We start from the raw sequence: 27,070 nt of genomic DNA on the forward strand, positions 1-27,070 counted from the left end.
ACCAAGTTCTGATTAAGACCCGTAACTTTTCAATGTAAAAATGATAAAAAAATATTATTTTACCAGGTATGGTCCGGGTCTAGTTCATGTACTTCTTATAGATTCCGAGTATGGTTTCTCTTATAGTAGACCCAATTAGACTCGAGTCCAGACCCGATACCATACCTGAAAATCTGGTCTGAACCAAACCTGACCCATTGACACCCTTGATAACTAGGGTGTCTTATCTCTCCATGTATTCACTGTGGACCAGCTTCCTGTTTGGTAGCAACATACTCACTAGCCTACTCAATAGGCTTCGACATTGAGAATCGATTCTAAGATGTGCAGGAGAACGTAAGCAAGATGGCTTTAACCATGTGAGCAAGTCTGTAGTGCGCTACCATTTTTTCATAGAGATTAAACAAATTTTTTAAAAGGTAAGCTGGGTACGGCATACTCCTACCAGTTATACAACTATACCATTGGGTTTTGAACCTGCAACGTCCCAACACAAGGTGACGTGCACTAGCTGCTCCTACCAGACAAACGGAGATTAAACATACCCATATCTTTTTTCATAAAGATGGTTACTCGAGTGCTGGTCATAGATTGGCATTTTTTTCTGCATTAACATAAAATCCTTCCAAACAACCAAACAATTGCAATATGAATTATCACCTAACAGAGTAAGGAGTATGATTGTATGCCAAAATGGGTGCCAAGTGCACTTGTATCATCTAAGAAGCAATTGGTTATCCAACTTTCTCACAGGAACAGTTATCTACATCACATCAGTCATCGTTATGATTGACACCAGTTAGGGAAAGCTTCTTGCTACATGGGGAAGCTAGCTTCGCATGCAGTAAACTCCTCACTTCTTTGAAAAGAGAGGAAGCTTTGAGAAACCCGCTTCTAAAATATGGAGAACTCAAAATTCTTGTCCAAGGAAATTATGCTTCCTCCTTGGCGATCTGAAATAGATTCATTTTCACTTCCTTACTGTTTCCCTTTAGATTCTTGCCAATTTCCACTCACTTTATTCTTTATATTTTTCATATTAAAAAACAAATATTTTATAACAACTTTACATGTGGTTTTATATGACTTCATGCTTTTATCCATGTTTTCTAATCTACTTTTGTCTGCGCTTGATATTGTTTTTTATGTGTTTCATTTTCCTTTTTCATGCTCTTTCACAACCATATCCCGCTTCTCACTTCATACTATTTTTTTAGCACTTGTTTTCCCTCTTTAGCTTCATGCATCGCTTCTCTATCCAATCTGTTTCCTGGTAACTATGGTTGAGACATTTGTGAATCAAGATGTACCACGTTAAATGTGGCTCTGTTTCTGTGTCGACAGAACAAAACTCCATGAGTGCTCCCCCTACATGCTAAAGAAATGATTTTTTTTTCTTGGTTTCAATTTTGGCACACCTCAGAATTTTTAGTGTTGTGACGAGGAACCCTCAACAAGAACCGGGCTACTTATAAACCCCAAGTTGAAAGGTCTTATAAATCCCACCAGTTAAAAGGACCCACACACCTCGAAAACCGCACTTGTAACTTTATTCACATTAATGCCAATGCCATCTTAATTAGCAAAGCGTCAAAGTTGCATTGGCCATTTCCCTCGTGTGTGGGTATCCACGCCAAATGTCAAGATACTAGTCAATTCCTGTCTGTGCTTGAAGGAATCTCTGTCCTTAAGCAAGCTTACAGTGGTTTGAATAAGATAGGTAATTAGTGAAACTTAAAATAAATGTTTCCTTGGCACAACTGGACCAGCTCATATGATATACTAGAGCCAAACAACGAAAAAAATAGCGTGAGTTTAAAGTATTTCTACTGTTACTTTCCCTCGATAAAAAAAAAGTTTCTACTGTTTCCCACAATTTTAAAATTCTCTTTGAATATCCAAGACCAAAAATTGGACCACCCCTCATCCTCTACTATAAAATAATGGAGGTAGCTTCCCCAAACTTCTCATCTCCAGCTAGCCTGAGAGACCACCATGGCTGAATCAAAGTCTCAAGAGACTCCTCACTCAATTCTTCAAAGTAAGTTTCAATGTCCTCCAGTTTTAGTAACATTACACGATTTCATTTAACTTTGAGTATTTGTAAATCTTATGGCTTCAGCATATTCATACACAATTAGAAATTAATTAACTCAACAGGAGTATGTAACAGTATTGTTCCTTAATGCAGTTGAGACCAACAAACCCACAACCCCAAATGACAAAAGGGAACAAGCAGGCAGGCAGGCTCAAGAAAGCAAGAATAAATGGAAGCCTTGTCCTATAGGATCGAAATATGGCCTCATTTATTGGATATTAGTCCTTGCAACTTACTTCTCCCTCTCAATTGGCTTTGTCTCATCTTTTTTACTGTCAAGGTTCTATTTCATGCATGGAGGAAGCAGGAGATGGGTCTCATCATTGGTCCAATCTGTTGGCTTCCCTTTGCTTTTCATTCCATGGTCAATTTCCTACTGTGTGAATCCATCATCATCGTATAGGCCTTTCTCTTGCTTCACCCGAAAAGTTTTGCTATACACCATCTTGTTAGGTCTACTTCTAGGATTTGATAACTTTATCTCTGCATGGGGGATCTCTTACATCCCAGCTTCCATCGCTTCATTGCTTCTTTCTTCTCAATTGGCCTTTACGGCTGTCTTTTCCTGCTTGATTGTGAAACAACCCATGAATTTTCCCACACTTAATTGCATTATCCTCCTCACCCTGAGCTCTGCCCTTGCGGGCTCTAGCAGTAGCCATCAAAAGCCTGCAGGGGTGAGCAATTCTCAGTATGCAGTGGGATTGCTGTCAGCAATGGGTGCTGCTGCTTTCTTTGGGCTGTACCTGCCACTATTGCAGCTCCTTAATGACAATCTCAGAAGGAAGAAGAAGGTGGTCATGAGTTTTAGGCTGATTTTGGAGACCCAAATAGTGATCTCTGGCACAGCCACAGTATTTTCCTGCTTGGGCATGGTGATTGGTGGGGATTTTGGGAGGATGAAGTCAGAATCCGAAGGGTTTGATGTTGGGAAGGCGAAGTATTGGATGTGCTTGGTGTTTGGGTCTGTTTCTTGGCAGATGTTCTTTGTGGGAACAGCGGGATTGATATTCTTGACAAGCTCTTTGACGAGTGGGATATGTGTAACTGCCCTCATACCAGCAGGTGTTCTGGCTCCTTTGGTGTTCTTCCATGAGGGGTTGACTGCAGATAAAGGCTTTGCTATGGCCATGTCCATGTGGGCTTTCTCTTCTTACCTGTTTGGAGAGTATAAACAGAAACAGACAGAGTCCAACGATAATGCAGAGGTAGAAAATTTGCAGAATTGAAGGGGTGCCCACCTTCTCTCTCTCTCCAGCTTTCTTTCTGGGTTACAAATTGTATTGGAAAAGGAGATACGTTGCATTCCATGCTTCTTTATCCATATAAAACAAGATTTGGGTCGTAGCTATGTATTTTTCTTTTCCCTAGGCTTCCAGTAACTTATCTTGGAGATACCAACGGGGGATCCGATTGTTTGGTAAGAGCAGTTAGTGCACGTCCACCTTGTGTTGGGACTTTGCAAGTTCAAAACCCAATAGTATGAGTTGTATAACTGGTGGGTCTGCCTAACCTCAGAGGTTTGAATCAGTACCTAATCACAAATTAGATCGTTATCAGTATCCATTTTTCTTCATGCCACGCCTATAGATGTAAATGGTTTGGATTAGGGCCTGATGTGGGCCATGGGCTAATATCAAATTCCGACTACTCAGATATTGGCTAAACAGATTCGGATGTGGATTTAGTTTCCAATGGTGAACAGCTCACACACAATCTGGTACCTACATCTGATCAGATTTGAATATCCATCAGATTCGGTATCAAAAAATCAAAACCATATCTGGCTTTGACTTACCAAATCTGACTAATTAAACGAAGTTGAATTCCATCGTATGTAAGATAAAATTCGGTCCATTAAAACCCCTAGCCGCACTGTATGAGGTTAATAATAGAGATTTAAAGTGATGACACTGCGCTTTCTTGTGAACCATGCGGGCTTCACGTTGACAAAATATGTTCAATATACTTTCAGAATATATTGTGGTATCTCATGTGGTAAGAGGGGTCCTGTGCCAAACTGAAGGCCCAAGTTCGAATCACTCTGTCACATGGGGCTTAAGAGATATCTGGTAGGGGTCTACATAACCCTAGCTTGGCTTTCAAAAAAACAAATATTTCGGCATATCGGTCCCAAGCAAATGATATGGAGAACTGAACATATTAGGTCTCATTTCTCGTTCTGCTCTATTCTGCCCTACAGTTTTGAAGTATTTTATAATAGATCTGAACTGTTAGATGTGTTTAACATGCTCAATTTAGTGGAAAATGACTCATGGATCATGTTTTTATGAGCTGGGAAAAATTGATACCTTCATAGCTATTGATTTTGGATCACCAAAAAACATATACAGGTCAGATTTCAGTGATCCAAAAGCCCGTTCCCACTAAACAAAACCTATATAGATCACATCTATGAAATTAGATGTGAGTAAAATGCTAAAAACGATTAATTTTTAGGGGGCAGAAGCGCATTGCTATATATATATATATATATATATATATATGCATGCTCTCGAAGTACTTACTTCCACCTAATAGAAACTTTCGATTGTCAAACTTCTATAGGGACACGATTCTTAACTTGAAGCTTCAATCTCATGCCCAACACCCATTGGTGCGCAACTAAGGAGCGTCCCCAAACTTTATAAGGACCACCATGAAGGACTTTTGTCATCTCTTTGATACTGTTTTAGGTGAACCAAAAAACAGTCAATGATGAAGCGAAGAAAACTTTACATTTCACATCACTCAAAGTTCTTGAAACACATTACTATACGATAAGATATTTTTGAAGATTACTATAAAGATAACAGATCCAGATTCGAGTCAACAATACTCTAATACCATAAAAAAATTCAAACACATGATTTAAGAAAGCACACATAGAGGAATATAATTTACGTGGTTTGGTCTACATCATGACCTACCATTCACAGGGAAACTCTCTCTCTCTACTTGAGAGCTGAGAGGAGGAGCATTTATTATATAATTGTTTATATGGTTGATGCCCTCTTGATTATTGATTCTATAATTCTTTAACTATTCTTTAGATTGTTGATAATCTTGATTAAAGAAAATCCTAAACTCATTGGAAAATCTATCACAACCAAACTTCTGTTGGGTTTCCCTCCTTATGGGACCCATCTATCTCAGAAATAGATCGTTTGATAATTGATCATTTATGGTATGATCATTGGATCGATGCACATTCATTATCGCGGCAGAATTTCGAAGCATGATGCTTGATCTTCTCGAGGACGACTTAGAGTATTCGCTAAACAGCGATTTGTAGGAGTCCTCTCAGTTGAATGACGATTTAACTGTTCAGAGTTTGAGAATCAGCGATTTGTAGATGACGATTTGTGGTTAGTGCTTTAAGCTGCATAGCGATTTATTTCAGTATTTGCTGGATAGCAATTTGTGACTTCGTTGGATAGCGATTTGTAGTATTCGCTGGATAGCGAGTTAGAGGATTCGCTGGATAGCGATTTGTAGTATTCGTTGGATAGCGATTTGTGATAAGGCGATTCAGGCGCATTGCAAGTTGTGCAAGACGTTTAGTCTTCCGCATTAAATGTGGGTCTCGTCCTCTATTTAAGGGATGGATGAGAGAGAGTAAAAGAGAGTTGAAAAGCAGGAAGAAAGTATGAGAAACACTTTTAGGCCACTGAAAGGGTGTGAAGAGAACAAAGCAAGAAGTGTTGCTACACTTCTTTCAGGACAGCTTTGTGAGGCTGGTTCTTCAGAAAATTTGTTCTTTGTTCTTCAATGAGGTATATCCTCTTTGTTTGTTTCATTACAGCTTCGTGTATTTGTAAAGGCTTATACCTTTTAGCCACTTTGTAATCTCTGTTTAAAAATAGTGGAAGGTGCTGACCTATTGGTCGTTGTGGACGTACCTCAGTTTGAGAGAGAACCATGTAAATCTTTGTGTGTTGTTTTTGTTTCCGTTGCTGGTTTATTTTTTTTTCACTGTCATTGTTGTGTTGCCTCCATCGATTCACACTTATGGGAAAGCTAGTTTTTTTTTTCAACATCTGGTATCAGAGCCTTGGTTCCTCTAGTCTCAGTTCGTTATATTTGTGTGTGAAGTCATGGAGAACAACATCGGTCGTATGATAAGTTTGAATGACATAAACTGGATGACCTGAAAAACAAAAATGGAAGACCTTTTGGTTTGTAAAGATTTGGATGAACCTATAGAGGGTGATAGCGGCAAACCAGAAGAGATGAAAGACGACAAATGAAGAAAGCTAGACCGAAAGGTGGTCAGTTTCATTCGACAATGGATCAATGATAGTGTTTTTCATCGTGTATCCACAGAAACTTTTACACATGGTCTTTGGACCAAACTAGAAAGCCTTTATGACAGGAAGATGGTAGTGAATAAGGTCTTTCTATTTCGAAAGCTTGTAAACCTCAAATACAAAGAGGGTAGCTCTATTGCAGAGCATTTAAATGAGATCAAAAGCATTGTGAATCAGTTGGCCATAATGAAAATCGCTTTTGATGATGAGTTACAATCTTTGTTGCTCCTTAGTTCTCTTCCTGAGAGTTGAAAAAACGTTGGTGGTCACAGTTAGTAACTTTGTACCTAATGGAACAATAAACCAAGTTACCAGCAATCTGCTGACTGAAGAAACTAGGAGAAAAGCATCATGTCCTTCCCTCTTCGTGGCACTTGTGATTGAAAATCGAGAGAGAAGAAGAAGTAAGAGCAAGACTTTGTATTATCGTGACAAATCCAAAGGTCACTCACACTCGAGTTCAAAGAAAGACGTCGAGTGTTATTATTGCCACAAGAAAGGGCACATGAAGTGGGAGTGCAGGAAGCTCAAGTTCAAAGAGCAGAACAAAGAGAAAATCTCAGATGAAAAGTAGAGTGCCACAACCGCAGTCATAGATGGAGAGCTCATGGTTATCTGTGATGGTACTAGCATCAATTTGATCGATCAAGAAACTGATGGGGTAATTGATTTTGGAGCTTCATTTCATGTTACCTTATGGTCTGATTTCTTCACTTCCTATTCGCAAGGTGATTTTAGGAATGTTTGAATGAGAAATGAAGATGTGTCAAAGATTGTTGGCATAGGCGACATTTACTTGAAAACAAACATTGACTGTAAATTGTTGATGAAAGATGTGAGGTATGTACCAGACATCAGACTAAATCTGATCTCTTCTGAAAAGTTGGATGATGAAAGCTACAACAACACCTTCAGTGACGAAAGGTGGAAGCTAACCAAAGGCTCCTTTGTGGTAGCGAGAGGAACAAAGACATGTTCCCTTTACACTTTACAAGCAAAGATCTGCAAGAGTGTTGTGAATGTTATGGAGAATGGTTCATCCACAAAGTTATAGCATAAAAGGCTCGGGCATATGAGGGAGAAGGGGTTGCAAGTCTTGATCAAGAAAGATCTTCTAGCAGGAGCTAAAGGTACATCTTTGGAACCATATGTTCATTGCTTCCATGGTAAACAGAATATGGTTTATTTCTATAGAAGCATTGCATCTAGAAAATCTCATATTTTAAATCTGTACATTCTGATGTGTGTGAACCTTTGAAGGTTAAGACATTTGGTGGTGCATTGTATTTTGTGACTTTCATTGATGATCACTCTAAAAAAGTCTAAGCTTATACACTAAGAACTAAAGACCAAGTTCTAGATGTATTCAAGCATTTTCAGGCCATGGCTAAAAAAAAAACTGACAGACAGTTGAAATATGTTCGCTTGGATAATGGTGGTGAATACATTAAGCCATTTGATCAATATTGCATCAATCATGGCATCAAGCATGAAAGAACCGTGAGGATGACACCTCAATAAAATGGGGTTGCTGAGAGAATGAATCACATCATTCTTGAGAGAGTCAGATATTTGTTATCACACTCTAAATTGTCAAGATCTTTCTGGGGTGAGGCAATGAGAACAACAATTGATCTTATCAACTTGTCTCCTTCTATTCCCTTGAAGGGAGATGTTTTAGAGAAAGTTTGGACCAGGAAAGAAGCTTTTTATGATCACTTAAGAGTGTTTGGTTGCAGAGCATTTGTTCATATTCCAAAAGAAGAGAGGTCTAAGCTTGATCCAAAAGCCAAGCAGTACATATTCCTTGGCTATAGCTATGAAGAATTTGGCTACAGACTGTATGACCCTATTGATAAAAAGGTTGTCAGAAGTCGAGATGTTATCTTCTTAGAAGATTAGACCATTGAAGACATTGGTAAGTTTAACACTACAAGAAAAATGTTAATTAGCGACAGAAATTTGCGACAGATTTTTTTCATCGCAAATTTGTGACAAATTAGCTAGAGAAAACTTTTATCATAAATTCGTTGCTACTGAGTGACGGATTAGCGATGCCAATTTTTTATCGCTAATTCTCAATACAAGAAAACATTTTTAGTGACAAATTTAGTGAGAGAATTTTTCTATTGCTAATTAGCGACAGAAAAATTCCCTCGCTAATTTTCGATTTAAACCGACCCATCAAGAGCACAAAATTTTCCATCTCTCCCCGTTCGAAATTTAAACCGACCTCGCTCGATTTAAACCGACTTCTTCGTGGAGGGCAACGAAGTTTAAGGACGATGAAAGGGATGATATCAGAGGACGGTGATGAGGTAGAGCAGTCATTAGAGGACGGCGACATCGGAGAGCATGCCCGTTCACGAAGGACGACAACGAGGCAGAGCGATCGTTGGAGGACGACGATGCCGAAGAGCACGTCGGTTCACGAAGGACAGCAATGAGGCAAAGCGATCGTTGGAGAACGGCGATGTCAGAGAGCACGTTGGAGAGTGCACTAGAGAGCACGCTGGTTCACGAAGGATGACGATGAGGCAAAGCGATTGCTGGAGGACGGCAACGCTGGAGAGCACGCCGGTTCATGGAGGACAATGACGAGGCAGAGCGATCGCTGGAGGACGGCGATGCCGGAGAGCATGTCGGTTCACGGAGGATGGCAGGGATGATATCAGAGGACGGTGACGTCAGAGAGCATGCCGAAGAGCACGCCGGAGAGCACACCGGTTCTGTGTAGAAGACCCGACAGTGGCAAGTCGGTCTGCTCGGGTCTAAGACCCTGTGCAATGCCTGTCGGGTGTGGTACAAGTCTGGCTTATTGCTGCCGGAATACCGCTCGACAGGGATCAATTTTTTTTTAAATTTAGCGACGGATAATTTCTGTCGCTAATCTATCTCAAATTAGCGACGGAAGTAATGACAAATAAGTTTTGTCGCTAATTAGCGAGCAAAAATTTGCGATGGGCGCTATCCAACGATAATCCGTCGCAAATCCATCGCTAAACTGTTTAGCGATGGATTAGCGATGGATATCGTCCGTCGCTAATCCACGATTTTCTTGTAGTGTGAGCCATCAGAGTCCAGTATAAGAGATCTTGTTGATTTAGATCCCCTTGATGCACCAGTTGTTCATAATTTCATGGAGGAAATGTTACCTCCTCATAATGATGCAGAGGAAGAAAGTGTTGAGACAATAATTGAGGGGGAGCCAACACCCCAAGAGCCACTTACTTAGACTCTCATAAGGAGGTCCACTAGAGAAAAACAACCATCTAGAAAATACTCATCAAATAAGTATGTGTTGATTACAGATCAAGGTGAGCTAGAAACTTTTCAAGAAGTTTTGGAGAATGAAAACAAATCTGAGTGGTTTAAGGCAATGAAAGAAGAAATAAATTCATTGCATGAGAATAGCACCTTTGATCTGGTAAAGCTACCTAAAGAGAAGAAGGTGTTCAAGAACAAGTGGGTCTTCAGGCAGAAGACTGATGGGAATGACTCTCAACCTAGATTCAAGGCATGACTTGCCGTGAAAGGTTTTGGTAAAAAAAAAAAGAGTTGACTTTAATGAGATCTTCTCACCAGTTGTGAAGATGTTCTCCATCCAAACTGTGCTTGGTATAGTTGTTAGCATGAATTTAGAAGTTGAACAGCTTGATGTGAAGACTACATTTCTGTACGATGACTTGGAAGAAGAAATTTATATAGAGCAACCTAAAAGCTTCATTAACAAGGGAAAAGAACACCTAGTCTGCAAGCTGAAGAAGAGCTTGTATGGATTGAAGCAAGCACCAAGGCAGTGGTATAAGAAGTTTGATTATTTTATGACTGAGCATGGATATTCAAGAACCTCTATAGACAATTATGTGTTTGTGAAGAAATTTCTAGATGAAAATTTTATCATTCTCTTGCTTTATGTGGATGATATGTTGATTGTTAGCCAAGACATCAGCATGATAAGCAAGATGAAATTGGAGCTGAGTGAGACCTTTGCCATGAAGGATTTAGGTCCAGCAAAGCAGATTCTTGGGATGAGAATCATTTGTGACAGATCACATGGGTTGATCTGGTTATCTCAAAAGAATTGTATCAAAAAGGTTCTTGAGAGGTTCAACATGGATAAAGCAAAGCCTTTTAATTGTCCTCTTGCAGGGCATTTCAAACTTAGCTCAAGTCAATGTCCTGCAAATGATGAAGAAGAAATCGAGATGCATCGGCAGTAGGTTCTTTAATGTATGTTATGGTATGTACTCGACCAGATATTGCTAATGTTGTTGGAGTTGTTAATCGATTTCTATCAAATCCAGGGAAAGAACACTGGGCAATAGTGAAATGGATTCTAAGGTATCTTCAGGGCACTTCGAAAATGAGTTTATGTTTTGGAAATGGTGAACCTATTCTCGATGGGTTCACAGATTCTGATATGGCTGGTGATGTCGATAGTAGAAAATCTACTTTTAGGTATTTGATTACTTTTGCAGGGGGAGCAGTTGCATAGCAGTCGAAATTATAGAAATGTGTAGCTCTCTCCACCACAGAAGCTGAGTTCATCGCCATTACAAAAGCAAGTAAGGAATTATTGTGGTTGAAGAAATTCTTGCAAGAGTTGGGCTTGAAGCAAGAAAGGTATGTTCTTCACTGTGATAGCCAGAGTGCAATTCACTTGAGTAAGAATTTCTTATTTCATTCAAGATCAAAACATATTGATGTTCGATACCACTAGATTCGAGATGTCTTGAATGACAAATTGTTGTAACTTGAGAAAGTTCATATTGATGATAATACATCAGATATGTTGACTAAGGCATTGCTTAAGGACAAGCTTGAGAAGTGTTGGTCTCTAGCAAGGATGGTCGAAGCCTCCTCATAAGTCGGGAAGGGGGAGAATTGTTGGGTTTTTCTCTTTATGGGACCCATCTATCTCGAAAATGGATCGTCTGATAACTTATCATTTATGGTATGATCATTGGATAGATGCACATTCATTATCGTCGCAGAATTCCCAAGAATGATGCTTGATCTTCTCGAGAACAACTTGGAGTATTCGCTAGACAGCAATTTGTAGGAGTCCTTTCAGCTGAATGACGATTCAGTTGTTCACAGTTTGAGGATCGACGATTAGTCGATAACGATTTGTGGTTAGTGCTTTAAGCTGCATAGCGATTTGTTTCAGTATTCGCTGGATAGCAATTTGTAGCTTCGTTGGATAGCGATTTGTAGTATTCACTGGATAACGATTTGTGGCTTTGCTGGATAGCAATTTGTGGCTTCACTGGATAGCGAGTTAGAGGATTCGTTGGATAGTGATTTGTTTCAGTACTCGCTAGATAGCGATTTGTAGTATTTGTTGGATATCGATTTGTGATAAGGCGATTCAGGCGCATTGCAAGTTGTGCAAGTCGTTTAGTCTTTCGCATTAAATGCGGGTCTCGTTCTCTATTTAAGGGATGGATGAGAGAGAGTAAGAGAGAGCTGAAAAGCAGGAAGAAAGTGTGAGAAACACTTTTAGGGCACCGAAAGGGTGTGAAGAGAACAAAGCAAGAAGTGTTGCTACACTTCTTTCAGGACAGTTTCGTGAGGCTGGTTCTTCAGAACATTCGTTCTTTATTCTTCAGTGAGGTATATCCTCTTTGTTTGTTTCGTTATATCTTTGTGTATTTGTAAAGGCTTATGCTTTTTGGCTACTTTATAATCTCTGTTTGAAAATAGTGGAAGGTACTGACCTATTGGTCATCAAGGGCGTACCTCAGTTTGAGAGAGAACCATGTAAATCTTTGTGTGTTGTTTTTATTTTCATTGTTGGTTTACTTTTCTTCCACTGTCATCATTATGTTGCCTTCATCGATTCACACTTGTGGGAAAGCCAGTTTTTTTTTTCCAACAACTTCTTCTTGATGGAATTCTTGATATCAAGAAGCTTTAGATCATGAGGACACTCCTTGATAAACAACTTATGGACCAGTTCAGTTCTTGATCTGTGTGAGCTTGGGTCTGAATTTGTTCTTTATAATTACCACCTAAAAAGCCAGCCAAAAGCATCCACTTGAAAGGCTTTAACATCTCATCGTGTCACTCTGATGAGATCTCTAGCAGCATAGTCTCTCCATGAAGAACCACAAAAGCCTTTGAGGAGGAGACTGAATCCACTGTTCCTTCTACAATGTTGGCTCAAGAGTGACCCACCGAAGAGGGATCCAGCAGACATGGACTATGTGAAGCATCGGGGCGTTCATCTCCTTACGGGAGGTGACGGTAGTTACACGGAGAGTCACTCTCATCACTTATTCAATGATGTTACTTTTTGTCCATTTCCTCTGGCTCCCATTTTTAGGAGTGCGTGTTTTGATTTATTCTGTATGTTGGTTGAGGCCTCCTCAACCATGTAATTTCTTCCAGATTCAATAAAACTTTCTCACAAAAAACACATGGAGGGAACCTAAAACGCATGTAGGGAAAGTAATTGAAAGTCAATACTGATGTTTTAGATTTACTGATTTTTTTTTTTTTAGAATTTGTTTCAGATAAACCAATAAATAGTTATATTAAAGGTGTTCCCTTGCGACTTACATTGTAAAGTTGTGCTTAGAGTCTATTTTGTTTTTGTTGAGTCTGATATAAGCTACCCAGTTCAGGTGAATCAATACCCCGAAGGGGTAGCCCGTATGCTTGAACTGTAATAGCCTGTGGGCAAAATTGTGAATGAATTAAATGTGTTGAGCTTTCTTTTGTTCACCCTCATTGTGATTGAAATTTTTCTCCCTCTATTCTCTATTGCTCTCTTGCACTCTGATTACAAGCTTCCACCACTGGCAAGCGAGCTGACGAGTAGGCTTGCGGTGGTAAGAAAGGATCGTCGTGTCGCACTGGCCTATTGAAGGAAATAGGTTTGTGACAAGTGGTACCAGAGCTTGTTCTTGTGTTGGAAAAGGGACTCTGGAGTCGGTGTCGACAGACACGTCGACAGGCTGCGATTTGTGAGCAAGACATCGTGGCGCCTTATCAAAACTTGTCCAACACCAAAGGCAAGGCAGTTGTCGAAGCTAAGGAGATGGATTCACCTCGGGGCCAAGAGGAGTTGGCTGCAACTGTCAACAGACTAGTAAAAGATGTGACTTCACACAAGGAAGCGATTTCACACGCAGTTGAATCATTCGGTGGACTGAATGATGTGGTGGTGAGCTTGCAAGAGCAGGTGAACTTACTAATGGGTCAGGTCACTTCGTTGACAATTACAATGACCGACTTGCAGACTGAAGTAGGGGAGCTTCAGTTGAAGAATCGTACATTATAGCGGTCAGTGACCCTAAATGGCAGAAATGGTGAGAGGTCATCAAGGATTGATGTGTTAAGACCCGCAAAGTTCAATGGTTTTCAAGACAATAACGTCATTAAGAACTTTTTGTTCCAAGTAGAAGACTACTTGGATATTCAAAATGTGACGCTTGAAGATCTCCGGATTAAGGTTGCAGTAGCGTTATTGGATGGGGATGCTATCGCTTGGTGGAGGCAGAAGTACAGCGACATGGAGAGGGGTCAATGCATGATAGACACCTTTGACGACTTCAAAATAGAGTTGCACAACTACTTTATGCCAAGGAATGTGCAGAGGCAGTAGTACTGAATTGTTCATGAGCTTAAACATACTGGTTCGTTATAAGACTATGTCAGAACGTTCTAGAAGCTTATGCTAGAGTTGCCTAATATGCCAAAAGAGGATAAGATCAACTGGTTCATTGTGGGATTTCAACTATGAGCAGAGACTAAAATGGAAAGGAGCAACCCCCATATTTTGGAAGATGCATATGTGGCGGCCGAGCACTTAGTTGACACCCAGCGTAAGCCTTTTACCCCATCAACCAAAGTCAAGAAGAAGCCTAACCACGGAGGAAAGAAGGACGAGCGGTGCAACAACAAAGGTGAGGCGTCAACACGCCATCAATCCGACAAGAAACATAACTACACAAAGCATAACAACAACAATAAGGGTACAATTATAACATATTGGTTCTGTGGCGATAGGCATATCACCAGACATTGCCCCAAGCGTCTCGTAAAGGACGACATGCAAGCCAATACAACGCAGAAAGAATGCAGACACTAAGACTATGCAACCAAGGATGGGGGTCATGCGATCGATTAATGTAGCTATAAGTTGTGCAGCTAAAAACATGCATGTCAATAAGGAACTTATGTACTTGGAAGTCATTACGAATGGAAAGTCTACTTCAACAATGATAGACTCTAGGGACACACACAACTTTGTCTCGCGGGAAGAGGCAGAGCGGTTGAGCTTGAAGCCCGGGTCAAAGCAGAGGACCATCAAAATGGTAAACTTTGAGGCTAAGCCCATCCTTGGTGAAGCAAGAGATGTGACTATACAAGTGGGGAGTTGGGCCGACAAAGTCAACTTCTATGTGATACCTCTGGATGATTTCAAGATGATTCTAGGTATGAAGTTTCTTCAGAGCCAGAATGTTATGATGTTACCAAAGTTTAACACGTTGACGATTATGGAGCTAATCAGTGTTATCAGTGATGTAGCTGACAAAGAGTGTCAAGCATGGAGAGCAGACATTCTTAGTTGTTGTGTGTGCAGAAGAAGAGAATGTAGAAGCAGTAGTGCTGCTGACCCTAGCCCCACTGTTGGAGGAGTTTCGGGTGGTGATGCCTCCAGAATTGCCAAAGCGTCTTCCACCAAGACATGAGGTCGACCATAAGATTGAGTTGACCCCGGGAGCGAAGCCTTCCGCAATGGTTTCATATCGTATGGGGCCAGCTGAGTTGAAGGAGTTGCGTAGGCAGTTAGACGGGATGTTGGACGCAAACATCGTTCGTTCATCAAAAGCCCCATTTAGCACCCCAGTTCTTTTTTAGATGAAACATGACTACTCCAAACGGTTATGTGTGGATTATCGTGCTTTAAACAAGGTCACGGTGAAGAACAAGTATCTATTGCCACTGATAGCAGACTTGTTCGATCAGTTAGGCAGTGCTCGTATCTTTTTCAAGTTAGATCTGCGATCGGGTTACTGTCAAGTGAGGATTGCTGAAAGTGATGAGCCAAAGACAATTTGCGTCGCCCGCTATGGTGCTTACAAATTCTTAGTAATGTCATTCGAGTTGACAAATGCTTCAGCCACGTTCATAACTTTAGTGAACCATATCTTCCACCCTTACTTAGATAAGTTCGTGGTAGTCTACCTGGATGATATTGTGATCTACAATAGCAACATGGAGGAACATGTCAGGCACTTGCGAACAGTGTTTCAGGTGCTGAAGAAGAATGACCTCTGTATCAAACGAGAGAAGTGTCTCTTCGAGCAGGAGAATATCAGTTTCCTTGGCCACATTGTGGGGCGTGGTGTGCTGCGTATGGATGAACATAAGATAAGGGACATCTAAGAATGAGTTCTACCAAGCAAAGTGCTAGAATTACGATCATTCCTTGGTTTGACAAACTATTATCGATGTTTCATCGAAGGTTATTCCCTCATTGTTGCGCCCTTCACAGATTTGTTAAAGAAGAATCAGGTATGGCTCTCGACAGGAGCATGCCAAGATGCCTTCGACGGCTTGAAAAAAGCCTTGATGAGGGAGCCAGTGCTGCGACTGCCTGATCACTTAAAACTCTTTGAGGTTCACACAGACGCCTCAGACTTTACCATCGGTGGAGTTATTATGCAAGAGGGTAATCTGATTGCATATGAGAGTCACAAACTGAAGGATGCAGAGAGGCGTTACACAGTGCATGAATGTGAGATGACCGCATTGTGTATTGCCTCAGGACCTGGCGACACTACCTCTTGGGTGCCCAGTTTGTCGTCAAGACAGACAATATAGCCACAAACTATTTTCAGACACAAAAGAAATTGACGCCTAAGCAAGCTTGGTGGCAGATGTTTTTGACTGAGTTCAACTTTGCCTTAGAGTACAAGGTTGGAAAGACCAATGTTGTTGCGAATGCCCTGAGCCGCATGGCTGAACTGACAGTTGCGCGCGCGGAGCCTTCTGAAGTGCATTTAGAGGACACATTGTTGAGCTGCATATGCGAAGTGACGCAGCAGGATCCGACAACACAACACCTTGTTTCTATGACGTAGGCAGGGAAGACTCGACGATTTTGGCTACAAGATGGCCTCCTCATGACAAAAGAGAGACACATCTTTATGATATGGTGGTAAATCCTCTGTTGAGAATTGCTTAAGGAGTGTCATGATACACTATGAACTGGCCATCCTGGTCAGGAGTGGACCTTAGCACTCCTTGAGTGCGGCTACTATTGGCCGCAGATGAGGGACGATGTTGAAGGGTATGTGCAGACATGCCTCATCTACCAGCAAGATAAGAGGACAAACCAGAAGATTGCCGGTCTCCTTGAGCCTCTGCCAATTCCAGAACGTCCTTGGGATAACATCTCCATCGACTTCATTGTTAGTCTGTTAAAGGTAGAGGGCCTCAGTTCTATTTTAGTTGTGGTGGATCATTTCTCAAAGTATGTCACCTTCATCCCATATTTTAAGGAGTGCCTTGCAGAGTTGTTCGTAAAGCATGTAGTGAAGCACTAGGGCATACCAAAGAGCATTGTGAGTGATCACGATGCTCACTTCATGAACAAGTTCTGGTGTGAAGTATTTTGGCTACTTGACTATGATTTATTATTTTCAACAAGTTTCTATCCATAGACAAATGGGCAGACAAAGCGCATCAACGGGATACTTGAGTAGTACCTTAGGTACTTTGTTAGTGCCAATCAGAAAAATTGGGTGAAGCTTCTTGTCGTGACACAGTTTTGTTACAATCTCTAGAAGAGTGAGTTTTCAGACCATAACCCATTTGAGATAGCCATGAGGCAGCAGCCATTGACCCCGCATACTCTTGTCGCACAAGAAAAGGAAAGGCCATCATTCGCCTATCAATTTGTTCATGACTGACACGAACAAAATGAGTTGGCAAAAACATTCTTACACAAGGCAGCAAAGAGAATGAAGAAGTGAGCGGGCAAACTCGTCGGCCTGTTGGGTTCCAAGTTGGGGATCAAGTATTGGTGAAGTTATATCAAAGGCGCACATGCATCTTTCGCAAACGACACCGTGGACTGCTCACAAAGTATGAAGGACCCTTCACCATCACAAAGAAGGTGGGCAAGCTGGCGTATAAGCTAGAGTTGCCACCAGACTTCAAGGTGCACCCGGTGTTCCACGTGTGCAACCTCAAACAGTTCCATCCAGATGATGCAGATTCAGAACGCGGCATGCCACAACGTGCTCCCATCATGCAGAGGGCCACGACAGCACAATGGGCAGAGAAGCGCCTCAGTAAGATCCTTTGTCACAAGGTCCACTACTTGGGCAAAACGAAAAAATATCTAGTGCAGTGGGAGGAAACAACAGAACCAACGTGGGAGCCTGCATTCCGAATGAACAACCGCTACCCGACTGAAGTCAGGGCTTACCATGAAACAGATGGCGCCGAGGACGGTGCATGATTTGAAGGGGGGAGCATGTTCCCTTGTGACTTATATTGTAAAGTTGTGCTTAGAGTCTGTTTTGCTTTTGTTGAGTCTGATGTAAGCTGCCCGATTAAGGTGAATCAATACCTCAAAGGGGTATTATGCTTGAACTGTAATAGCTTGCAAGCAAAATTGTGAATGAATTAAATGCATTGAGATTTCTTTTGTTCACCCTCATTGTGATTATAATTCTTCTACCTCTATTCTCTCTTGCTCTCTGATTACAAGCTTTCGCGACTGGCAAACGAGCTAACGAATAGGCTTGCGATGGTAAGGAAGGACCGTTGCGCCGCGCTGGCCTATTAAAGAAAATAAGTCCGTGACATAACAAGGTCATAAATAAAAATTAATCACTAAAAAAAGTAGCATGAGTCAAAGTTCCAACAAACACTCATAGTAAATATATAAGGCGGCAATAATGAATACTGGCATTATCTAATGCTAATGTGATGAGACAGAAAAATAGTGACAGTACAACCTGCCATGCTACTGCAGGAACTGTAAATACTAGCATTAAATCGCAACAGCCATGTAAAGCACGACACCGACACTACCAGCATTATAACCTTTTAGTACCAGGAAACTGGGTTGATTTTACTTCTGTACTAACATCTAAATTTAATGCTTCTAAACATACATAAAAGCTACAAAAGCTCATTACTAATCCTTGCAGTGATGGCTTTAACCATGTTAGCAAGTGTGTAATGAGCTACCATTTTTTCAGAGATTAAACATGCCCATATCTTCTGTACTACTTATAAATAAAGAAAGAGGGGCATTAGGGTATGTTTGTTCGCGCGTCCCGCACGTCCCGCGCGTCCGTGATGATCGATTAGATCAGTTTTTTTAACAAACATGGGACGCGGCTGATGCATGGAGCACCGTCTGCCGCGTCCCACAACTGGTGTAAATAGCGTTCCAACCCACCCCCTCTGTTACACAGGGACAGGGGAACGTAGTTATTGAAAAAAAAGGGGAACCTCGACGGGGGCGCCCTCCCATCCTCCATCTCTCTCTCTCTCTCACCCCGACTTTCTCACCTCGACACTCTCTCCCTCTCTCACCCCCGACCTCAACTCCCATCTTGCCTCTCTCACCTCATTCTTCTTCTCCCCTGCTCCACCCCTCCAGGCGCATGTTAGAGTAAGATTAGAAATTTCTATGATTTTTTGTGACTTTATTTTGAGGAAATCTTGAGTTTGATCTTATTGTTAGTTTTTCATGCCCAAAATCAGTTGTAATAAGGTTGTTTTTTACCCAAAAGCATGCTAGTATTGATTCACATTTTGGGACTTTTTGGTTGATTGAAGGAGGGATTTGGTAAAGCATGTATTTATAAGGTATATGGTTGGTGATGCCCTGCTAATCAGGGTTGGTTCACTAGCCAATCTTCATTTGACAGTGGATGATCTGGCCCAGGATGATGATGTGCTCTTGGATGCTGCATCTGATCTTGGCCTTACAGTTCACAACCTGCAGGAGTTGATAGATATTGCAGACGTCAAGTCTTTTGTTTAATAGATCTTGCGTGCAGGTGGTTGGATGCATACCGATTTCAGATCCTAGAGAAGAACCTCCTCTCCTAGATGGTGATGGTCACATGATCATTGACATTCCTTTGAGTTCTTATGAGAAAAAGAAGAAAAAGTTGATGTACTCCATTGTTTGGATTGTAAGGGGGATACCAAGGCTATGGAGCAAGTTCTATGTACAGGAACTTATTAGCAAATGGAATTTTAGGACATCTCAAGCATTCTCTTTTTTGACCAAGAGTGAATTTGTCATCATGTTTGCTAATAAAGGCAATCTACAACATATGATGTCGCTGTTAATGGAACCATGGGATGGCCCAGGGGTTCCCAAATTTGATGGCTAATTTCTGTTCCTATTTGGGATAGGTTTTACAACCTTCTATTGTTGTATGGTGCAAGGATGTGTTCTGGTGTATTACTGAAGCTACGAAGGTTAACTGGCTGTGATTGATAACAGATCATAGCTTGGAGGTAACTATTTTGAAAAAGAAATGAAAGTAGTGTAGGGTCGATGCAGAATAGTGCTTTTAAACTTCGTCTTTGAAATTTGAAAGATTTTGAATTCCGCAAAACAATTACACACAAAGAAAACAAAGATTTTATCCTGGTTCGATCTTTCAGATCTACATTCAGTCCTCAAGCAAAACTCGCTTGAGATTTTCACTATCAAACATGTATCACCACAAGATCAAACAGACTAAAACCAGTTCCACTTTCAGCAATAACCCTGCTGAAAGCAAACTTTTCTTTTAAACCAAGGAGACTCTGTCCTTTTACAGAAAAATTAAAATAAACAACTTACAATCAGCCCATGAGCCTTTTTTATGAATGCAAAGGAAGTTGAATAGGTTTGCAGAGGCTTCTAAGGTTTCAGAAATACTCAACTCACGATTTCACTGACTCACAAAAGATATTGGAGTGAAGAACTTGAGTGAAAAGACTTAGTAAGTGAGAAAATGAATGCTTGAAAGAATAAGAGTGAAAACACAGAATTCGATGTTTTTAATTCATTGATTTTGAGTGTAGATCTCACTCTTATTTATAGCTGAAGAATTTCAGACGTGCTACGAAGGGGTGTCAAACTGACAGTTTTAAAGAGTCAAAACGTTTGAAAAATGAAAGAACGTAACTTTTGAAAAGTTCAGAAAAACGATTATATTAGTCGACTAAAAAAGTTATCAGTCGACTGAAATCAAATATTAGCAGACGGATTGTTAAATCAGTCGACTACTGTGTCTAGCCGAAAAGATTTGAATTCAGGATTTTGAAAATTACTTGACTAAAAAAAAATTAGTCGACTTATGAAAATCATCAGTAGACTAAAAAAAAACTTTTAGTCGACTTCTGTTAAATTTTTCAGAAATCGGACATTCAGGTCGATCGACTAATAGTAGATTAGTCGACTAATCAGAAAATAGACATTTGGCTTTGAAAAAGGTGCAGGAAAATCGGTTGACTGATAAGACTATTGGTCGACTGATAAAACTAAAAATATAAGTAAAGGGCTTTTTAAAATAATTTTTGCAAAGGGTTCTTTTTAGAAAAGTTTTTCTAAATATTTTTAGGTGTAATGCAAGTGAGATATGCAATCAAAGTAAGGCTCTTAAAAGAATTTAAAGAGATTTACACTTGCATGAAATCTTCAATCAATTCTTCAATGTAGAACTTGTAAACTTCTTTAATTCTTTTCTTCTTTCTTTATTGCCATAGCTGAAATCCAGTTGTTCCAGTTGTTCATCATCAAAATATCATACTTGAATTATCGTGTACAACTTTCTTGTCTTAACAATCTCACCCTTTTTTATGATGACAAACTAGTTACAAATAGTGCATTGATAAATAGATAAAATAACTTACTCCCCCTATCAATATGCTGTCAAAACATAAGAAGTTAGTATATCAAATAACATATATCACACATGCATATTGTTCTCCATATATCATATATTGTTCACATGCACATTGTTCTCCCCCTTTGTCATGATCAAAAGGAGTGGGTGGAGTCATAGTATAAAAAATATATATGCAAATACAAGTTCAAAAATATTACAAACCAAAAATGTTATCATAACAATCAAAGTTCAAAAAAAGTGCTGCTTTAACATCTCCTTGAGTTTAGCTATATCAGACTGAATAGATTAAGGTTGTTGACTAACATCCTCACGAAATGTGTGTTGGTGAAGTTCCAAAGCTTCAAGTCGTTTCAGGATTTCATCATCATATTTTTCAGTAAAAAATTTCTTCCTTTTGCCTTGAGATGGAGGAGATATGGGAGATGGTGATGGTTCAGGAGATATAGCAGATCCAGATGATGAAGGTTCTAGATGAGAAATTTTCATTCGTTTAAAAACAGTTTCATCAAAGATTTCCTTTTGAGAAATAAACTTTTCAGTATTCAGAGTCACTTTGAAATATTTAAAGATTCGAGTAAGGATACAACTATATGAAAGAAAAGCTTTTTCTTTCATAAAATAGTAAAGAAGACGTTTGCCCAGTTTGCAGATATATTTTCAAATAAGACATATAGAGCAGTAGAAAGATCAATGAAAAAATAATTAAAAGAACCTATTTTTGGAATAACATTGTGAGAAAAAATTCTTCCTGCAATTCGTGCATGAGGTTGAAGATTAGTATTTTGAAAAGGAGGACGGACAATGAGAAGCGCCTGAAAGTAGTATTTGGTCAAAAATCTTTTCATCGTCAAGTTCAATGGAATTAAAAAGAGTGCCAGAAGATGGAACATTAAAAATCTGTCCAAGAAGTTTGTAATCAAATTTGATTTCGACATCTCTGACAAGAGAAGAAATAAACACAGTATCATGATCGATTTGCAAATTTGTGTAAAACAGATGAATCAATAATGGATACTAATCATGATCAAAAGAAGGGTCAAATAGATGTGAAATGCTTTTAAACAATACTTTGAGATTATATTGTTCATAGGCATGAAAAAGAACAATTTGACTGGGTAAAATTGGAAGGGCAGATATAAACCCAAACGTATCATAAAAAAGAGGATTTCGAAGAAGGTTAAAGGAAAAACCATGTCGTGCTTTGGCCATGGGTGTGTTTTAGGAAGGGGAAGCATGCCCGGAAGCAGTTTTCTAACGAGGCATCTTGGTCAAGAAAGGGGCAAAGAAAATGGAACCTGCCGAAGATTGTGTTGCCGTAGGGAGTGACGGGACGCTATGAGGAACAGAATGGATGTCGTCGTCCGGCGCTGCAGTGACATCGTTCGACACTGTAGAGGGTGTTGTCTGGCACTGCAGAGGTTGTCGTTGTCCGACGAGTGGAAGAGGGATGACGATTCACCGAGGGTTTTAGAGAAGAGGGAAAAGGGTCGGCTACTTTGTAGAGGAGAGAGAAACACAGGGGTTTTTGTAGCCTAAGTCGACTGCCCTTTGTTTTTAAAACAAGTAAGTTTTCGGTTCCATTTTTTTTTATTTAACCAACTACTAGTCGACTAATCGACAAATGTCAGTCGATTGAAAAGTTTAGTCTTAAAAATTTTCAAGTAAAAAAAAAAATATTATAAGTCCAATAATGAGCAAATACCAAGTTCTCTTCTACAACATCAACTACGCCTTACCAAGTTCTCTTCTAATTTTCATAAAATCTTCATTTATGAGTGGTTTAGTAAAAATGTTGGCATGTTATGCATTTGTGGGTATAAAATTCAAAGAAATATCACCTTTTAAAACATGATCTCATAAAAAATGATGTCTCACCTCAATATTCTTAGTTCGTGAGTGTTGGACAGGATTTTTCGAAAGATTTATAACACTAATGTTATCACAATAAATAGTTGTTGTGGAGTAATTCAAACCAAAATCTCTTAAGGTTTGCTTCATCCATAGTACTTGTGTACATGCTAAATTAGTTGTTATATATTCTGCTTCAGTTGTTGAGAGTGATACCGAATTTTGCTTTTTACTAAACCAAGAGACTAAGGAATGTCTTAAGTAGTGACAAGTTTTACTAATACTCTTGCGATCAGAATTGCTTCAAGCAAAATCTGCATCACTATATGAAACTAAATCAAAGGAAGATGACTTCGGGTAAAACAATTCAAAGTCTGAAGTATCTTTTAAGTATCGAAGAATTTGTTTTACAACAATTAAGTGTGATTCCTTCGGATTAGCTTGAAATCTAGCATACATACATACACTAAACATTATATCAGGTCGACTAAGAGTTAAATATAATAGAGATCCGATCATACCTCTATAGAGCTTAGTATCTACAGTTTTACCATTTTCATCTTTGTCAAGAGAGGTAGTTGTGCTTATAGGATTTCTTCTTGATTTAGATGAGTCTATGCAAAATCTTTTAAGAAGTTCTTTTGTATACTTGGTTTGGTTAATGAAGATTTCTTCTTCAGTTTGCTTTATTTGAAGTCTAAGGAAGTAGTGCAATTCGCTTATCAAACTCATTTTAAACTCTTCATGCATAGCTTTAGCAAAATCTTTGCAAAGAGAATCATTAGTAGAACCAAATATTATATCATCAACATAAATTTGCACAATAAGAATATCTGAATTTAAAAAAAAAACAACTACGCCTTCATCCCAAAACAATTGGGGTCGGCGATATGAACCAACAAAGAAAATCATTCTGGGTCTTCCACATGAATCCTTCTCCTCCATTCATTTCTATCCAATGCCATGTCCTCGGTGAGGTTCAAAGCATTCATATCCTTTCCTATCACCTCCATCCATGTCTTCCTAGGCCTACCCCGACCTCTTTTAACTAATATATTTTCCCATTTCTCCATCCTTCTAACTGGAGCATCATTAGGCCTTCGTCGAATATGTCCAAACTACCGTAAACGATTCTCTCTCATCTTATTTTCAATGGGTGCAACGCCTACCTTCTTACGTATTTCCTCGTTCCCAATCTTATCTTTTATTGTATTTCCACACATCCATCTCAGCATACGCATCTCAGCTACACTCATTTTTAATAAATAGAGTGGAGTCTACCAGACCGATGAAAAAACCATATAGTTGTAGAAAACTTCATAGTCTCTTATACCATGCTCTTGGTGCTTGTTTGAGTCTGTACAAAGCTCTTTTTAATTTGTAGAATCTTTCTGGATATTTTTCATCTTCAAAGCCTGATGGTTGTTATATATAAACTTCTTCATTGATGTATCCATTCAAAAATACACTCTTAACATCAATTTGGTATAACTTAGAATTTATGTAGCTAGCAAAAGCAAGTATCATTCGAATTGACTCCAATCGAGCCACAAGAGCAAAGGTTTCATCAAAATCTATGCCTTTCTCTTGATTATAACCTTGTGCTACTAGCCTTGCTTTGTTTCAAATGACTTCGCCGTTCTCATCCAGCTCGTTCTGGAAGACCTATCTCGTTCCAATTATCGAATGATCCTTTGGTCTATCAACTAGATCCCATACATCATTCTGAGTGAACTGGTTAAGTTCTTCAGACATGGCCAAAAGCCAAAATTCATCATCACAAGCTTCATTGATATTCTTTGGTTCTAATTTTGATATGAAAGCAATATTTGTAATATATTCTTCCAACTGGCTTCTAGTTTGAACATCACTCTTTATTTCTCCAATAATTTGCTCATGAGGATGATTACGAAGTTCTTTCCAAACCAGTAAAAGATTTTGAGGAATGTTTTCTTGTAAAGTGTTTTCTATCAAAGGTTGTCCTTGAGATATGACTTCTTCTCCTTCGCTTAGAGGTACAACCTGCTCACCATTCTCATCAAATACAATATGTAAAGACTATTCAATGCAAGAAGTTCTTTTATTAAAAACACAGTAAGCTTTGCTTCTACAAGAATATGCAAAAAATATTGTTTCATCTGATTTTGAATCAAACTTGTCAACATTATCTTTAACAAGAAGCATTTGCTACCAAAAGTTTTGAAATATGAGATTTTTGGTATACGATCATAATACAATTCAAAACAGGTTTTATGTAAAAACGATTGAATAAGAACACGGTTTAAAACATAACATGCTGTATTTACTGCTTCAACCTAAAAGTATTTTGGTAAATTTTTATCTTGAGACATAGTTCTAGCACATTCTTGTAATGTTCTATTCTTTTTTTCAACAACTCCATTTTGATGAGCTGTTTTAGGAAAAGCAAAGTTGTGAGATATTTCATGTAAATCACAAAACTTTATAAACGATTCATTTCAACCTCAATAATCACTACGAATAGTAATAATAGAGGTAGATTTTTCATTTGTAATTCTTCTACAGAGTTTAGAAAATTTAGAAAAAGCATCATTTTTGTTTTTCAGAAAAATCACCCAAGTAAAACGAGAATAATCATCTACGATGACAAAAGCATATTTACTACCATTCAAACTTTGAATTCTTGACGGTCCAAAAAGATCTAAATATAAAAGTTCGAGACAACGTTTTGTTGAAATTATATCTTTTGCTTGGAGGAGAAGGATTCATGTAGAAGACCCAGAATGATTTTCTTTTTTGGTTCATATCGCCGACCCCAATTGTTTTGGGCTGAAGGCGTAGTTGTTGTTGTATATCTTTTGCTTTAAAAAAACTCTTGATTTGTTTACCCATTTGACAAACATCACATAAGTGATTCTTTTTATATGATATTCTAGGTAGGCCTCTAACAAGATCATTCTTGGACAACTTAGAAATTAATTTAAAGTTAACATGTCTAAGTCTTTTGGCCATAACCATTGAATTTCATTTGAAGCAATAAGACATTTTTTATTGAGGGTGGGTAACTCATCAAGATAAAGTTCATATACATTGTTCCTTCTCTTTCCTTTAAAGATGATCTTTTTAGAACAAGAATCAGAAATCAAACATAAATTATGTTAAAAAGAAACGAAAAACCTTTGTCACATAATTGACTAATAGATAATAAATTTTGCATTAATCCATCCACTAAAAGAACATTTTCTATCAACAAAAATTTTGGATTACCAATATTACCAATACCGATTACTTTTCCCTTGTTATTGTCACCAAAGGTGACGGTTCCACCATCCTTACTTTGAAAGGTGGAAAATAACTCTGGCCTTTCAGTCATATGTTTGGAACAACCGCTGTCCAAGGTCCACTTGCTCCTTATTTTGTGTACCTACAATAAAATAGGAACACAAAACATTTGGCCCCTTTTCATTTTTTGGTCCATGAGAGTTAGTCTTAGGAACCCAAATCCATTTGGATATTGGTTTTCTTTGAAAATAATTACTCTTTATATCATAAAATCTTTAACCATTTTTAGAATTGTAGAAAGAAGCATGATAAGATAGATAAACATGTCTAGACTTATATGCATTGGAAGTACCATGATGAGGTATATTTCTACCATGATATGCATGACTACAAAAGTGAGTTCTTTGAACTAATGATTTTGAGTTTTGACTTTGATCATTCTTTACCACATAGTTTGGTCTATTTTGAGTATCAAAGAAACTATATCCCAATCTAGTTTTGTTAACCGAGCATCTTTGAGAACGAAGAAGTTTTTCTATATTTTCTTGACAATTAGTGAACTTAGTCACTATAGATAGAAGATTATTTGATTTTTCTTTCAAACTAGATATCTCTTCTTGTAAAGCATTGGTTCTAATGCCAATTTCTTTTATCTTAGA

At 39.0% G+C, this 27,070-nt stretch overlaps 1 pseudogene; it reads left to right on the top strand.

The window, feature by feature from the left end:
* Positions 1-1,995: 1,995 nt before the first annotated feature.
* Positions 1,996-3,327, top strand: LOC149817002 (purine permease 3 pseudogene; annotated as a pseudogene).
* The last annotated feature ends 23,743 nt before the right edge of the window (positions 3,328-27,070 follow it).

Source organism: Nuphar pumila, chromosome 14 (genome assembly GCF_984573655.1).
Source record: "Nuphar pumila chromosome 14, dmNupPumi1.hap1.1, whole genome shotgun sequence".
NCBI lineage: Eukaryota > Viridiplantae > Streptophyta > Magnoliopsida > Nymphaeales > Nymphaeaceae > Nuphar > Nuphar pumila.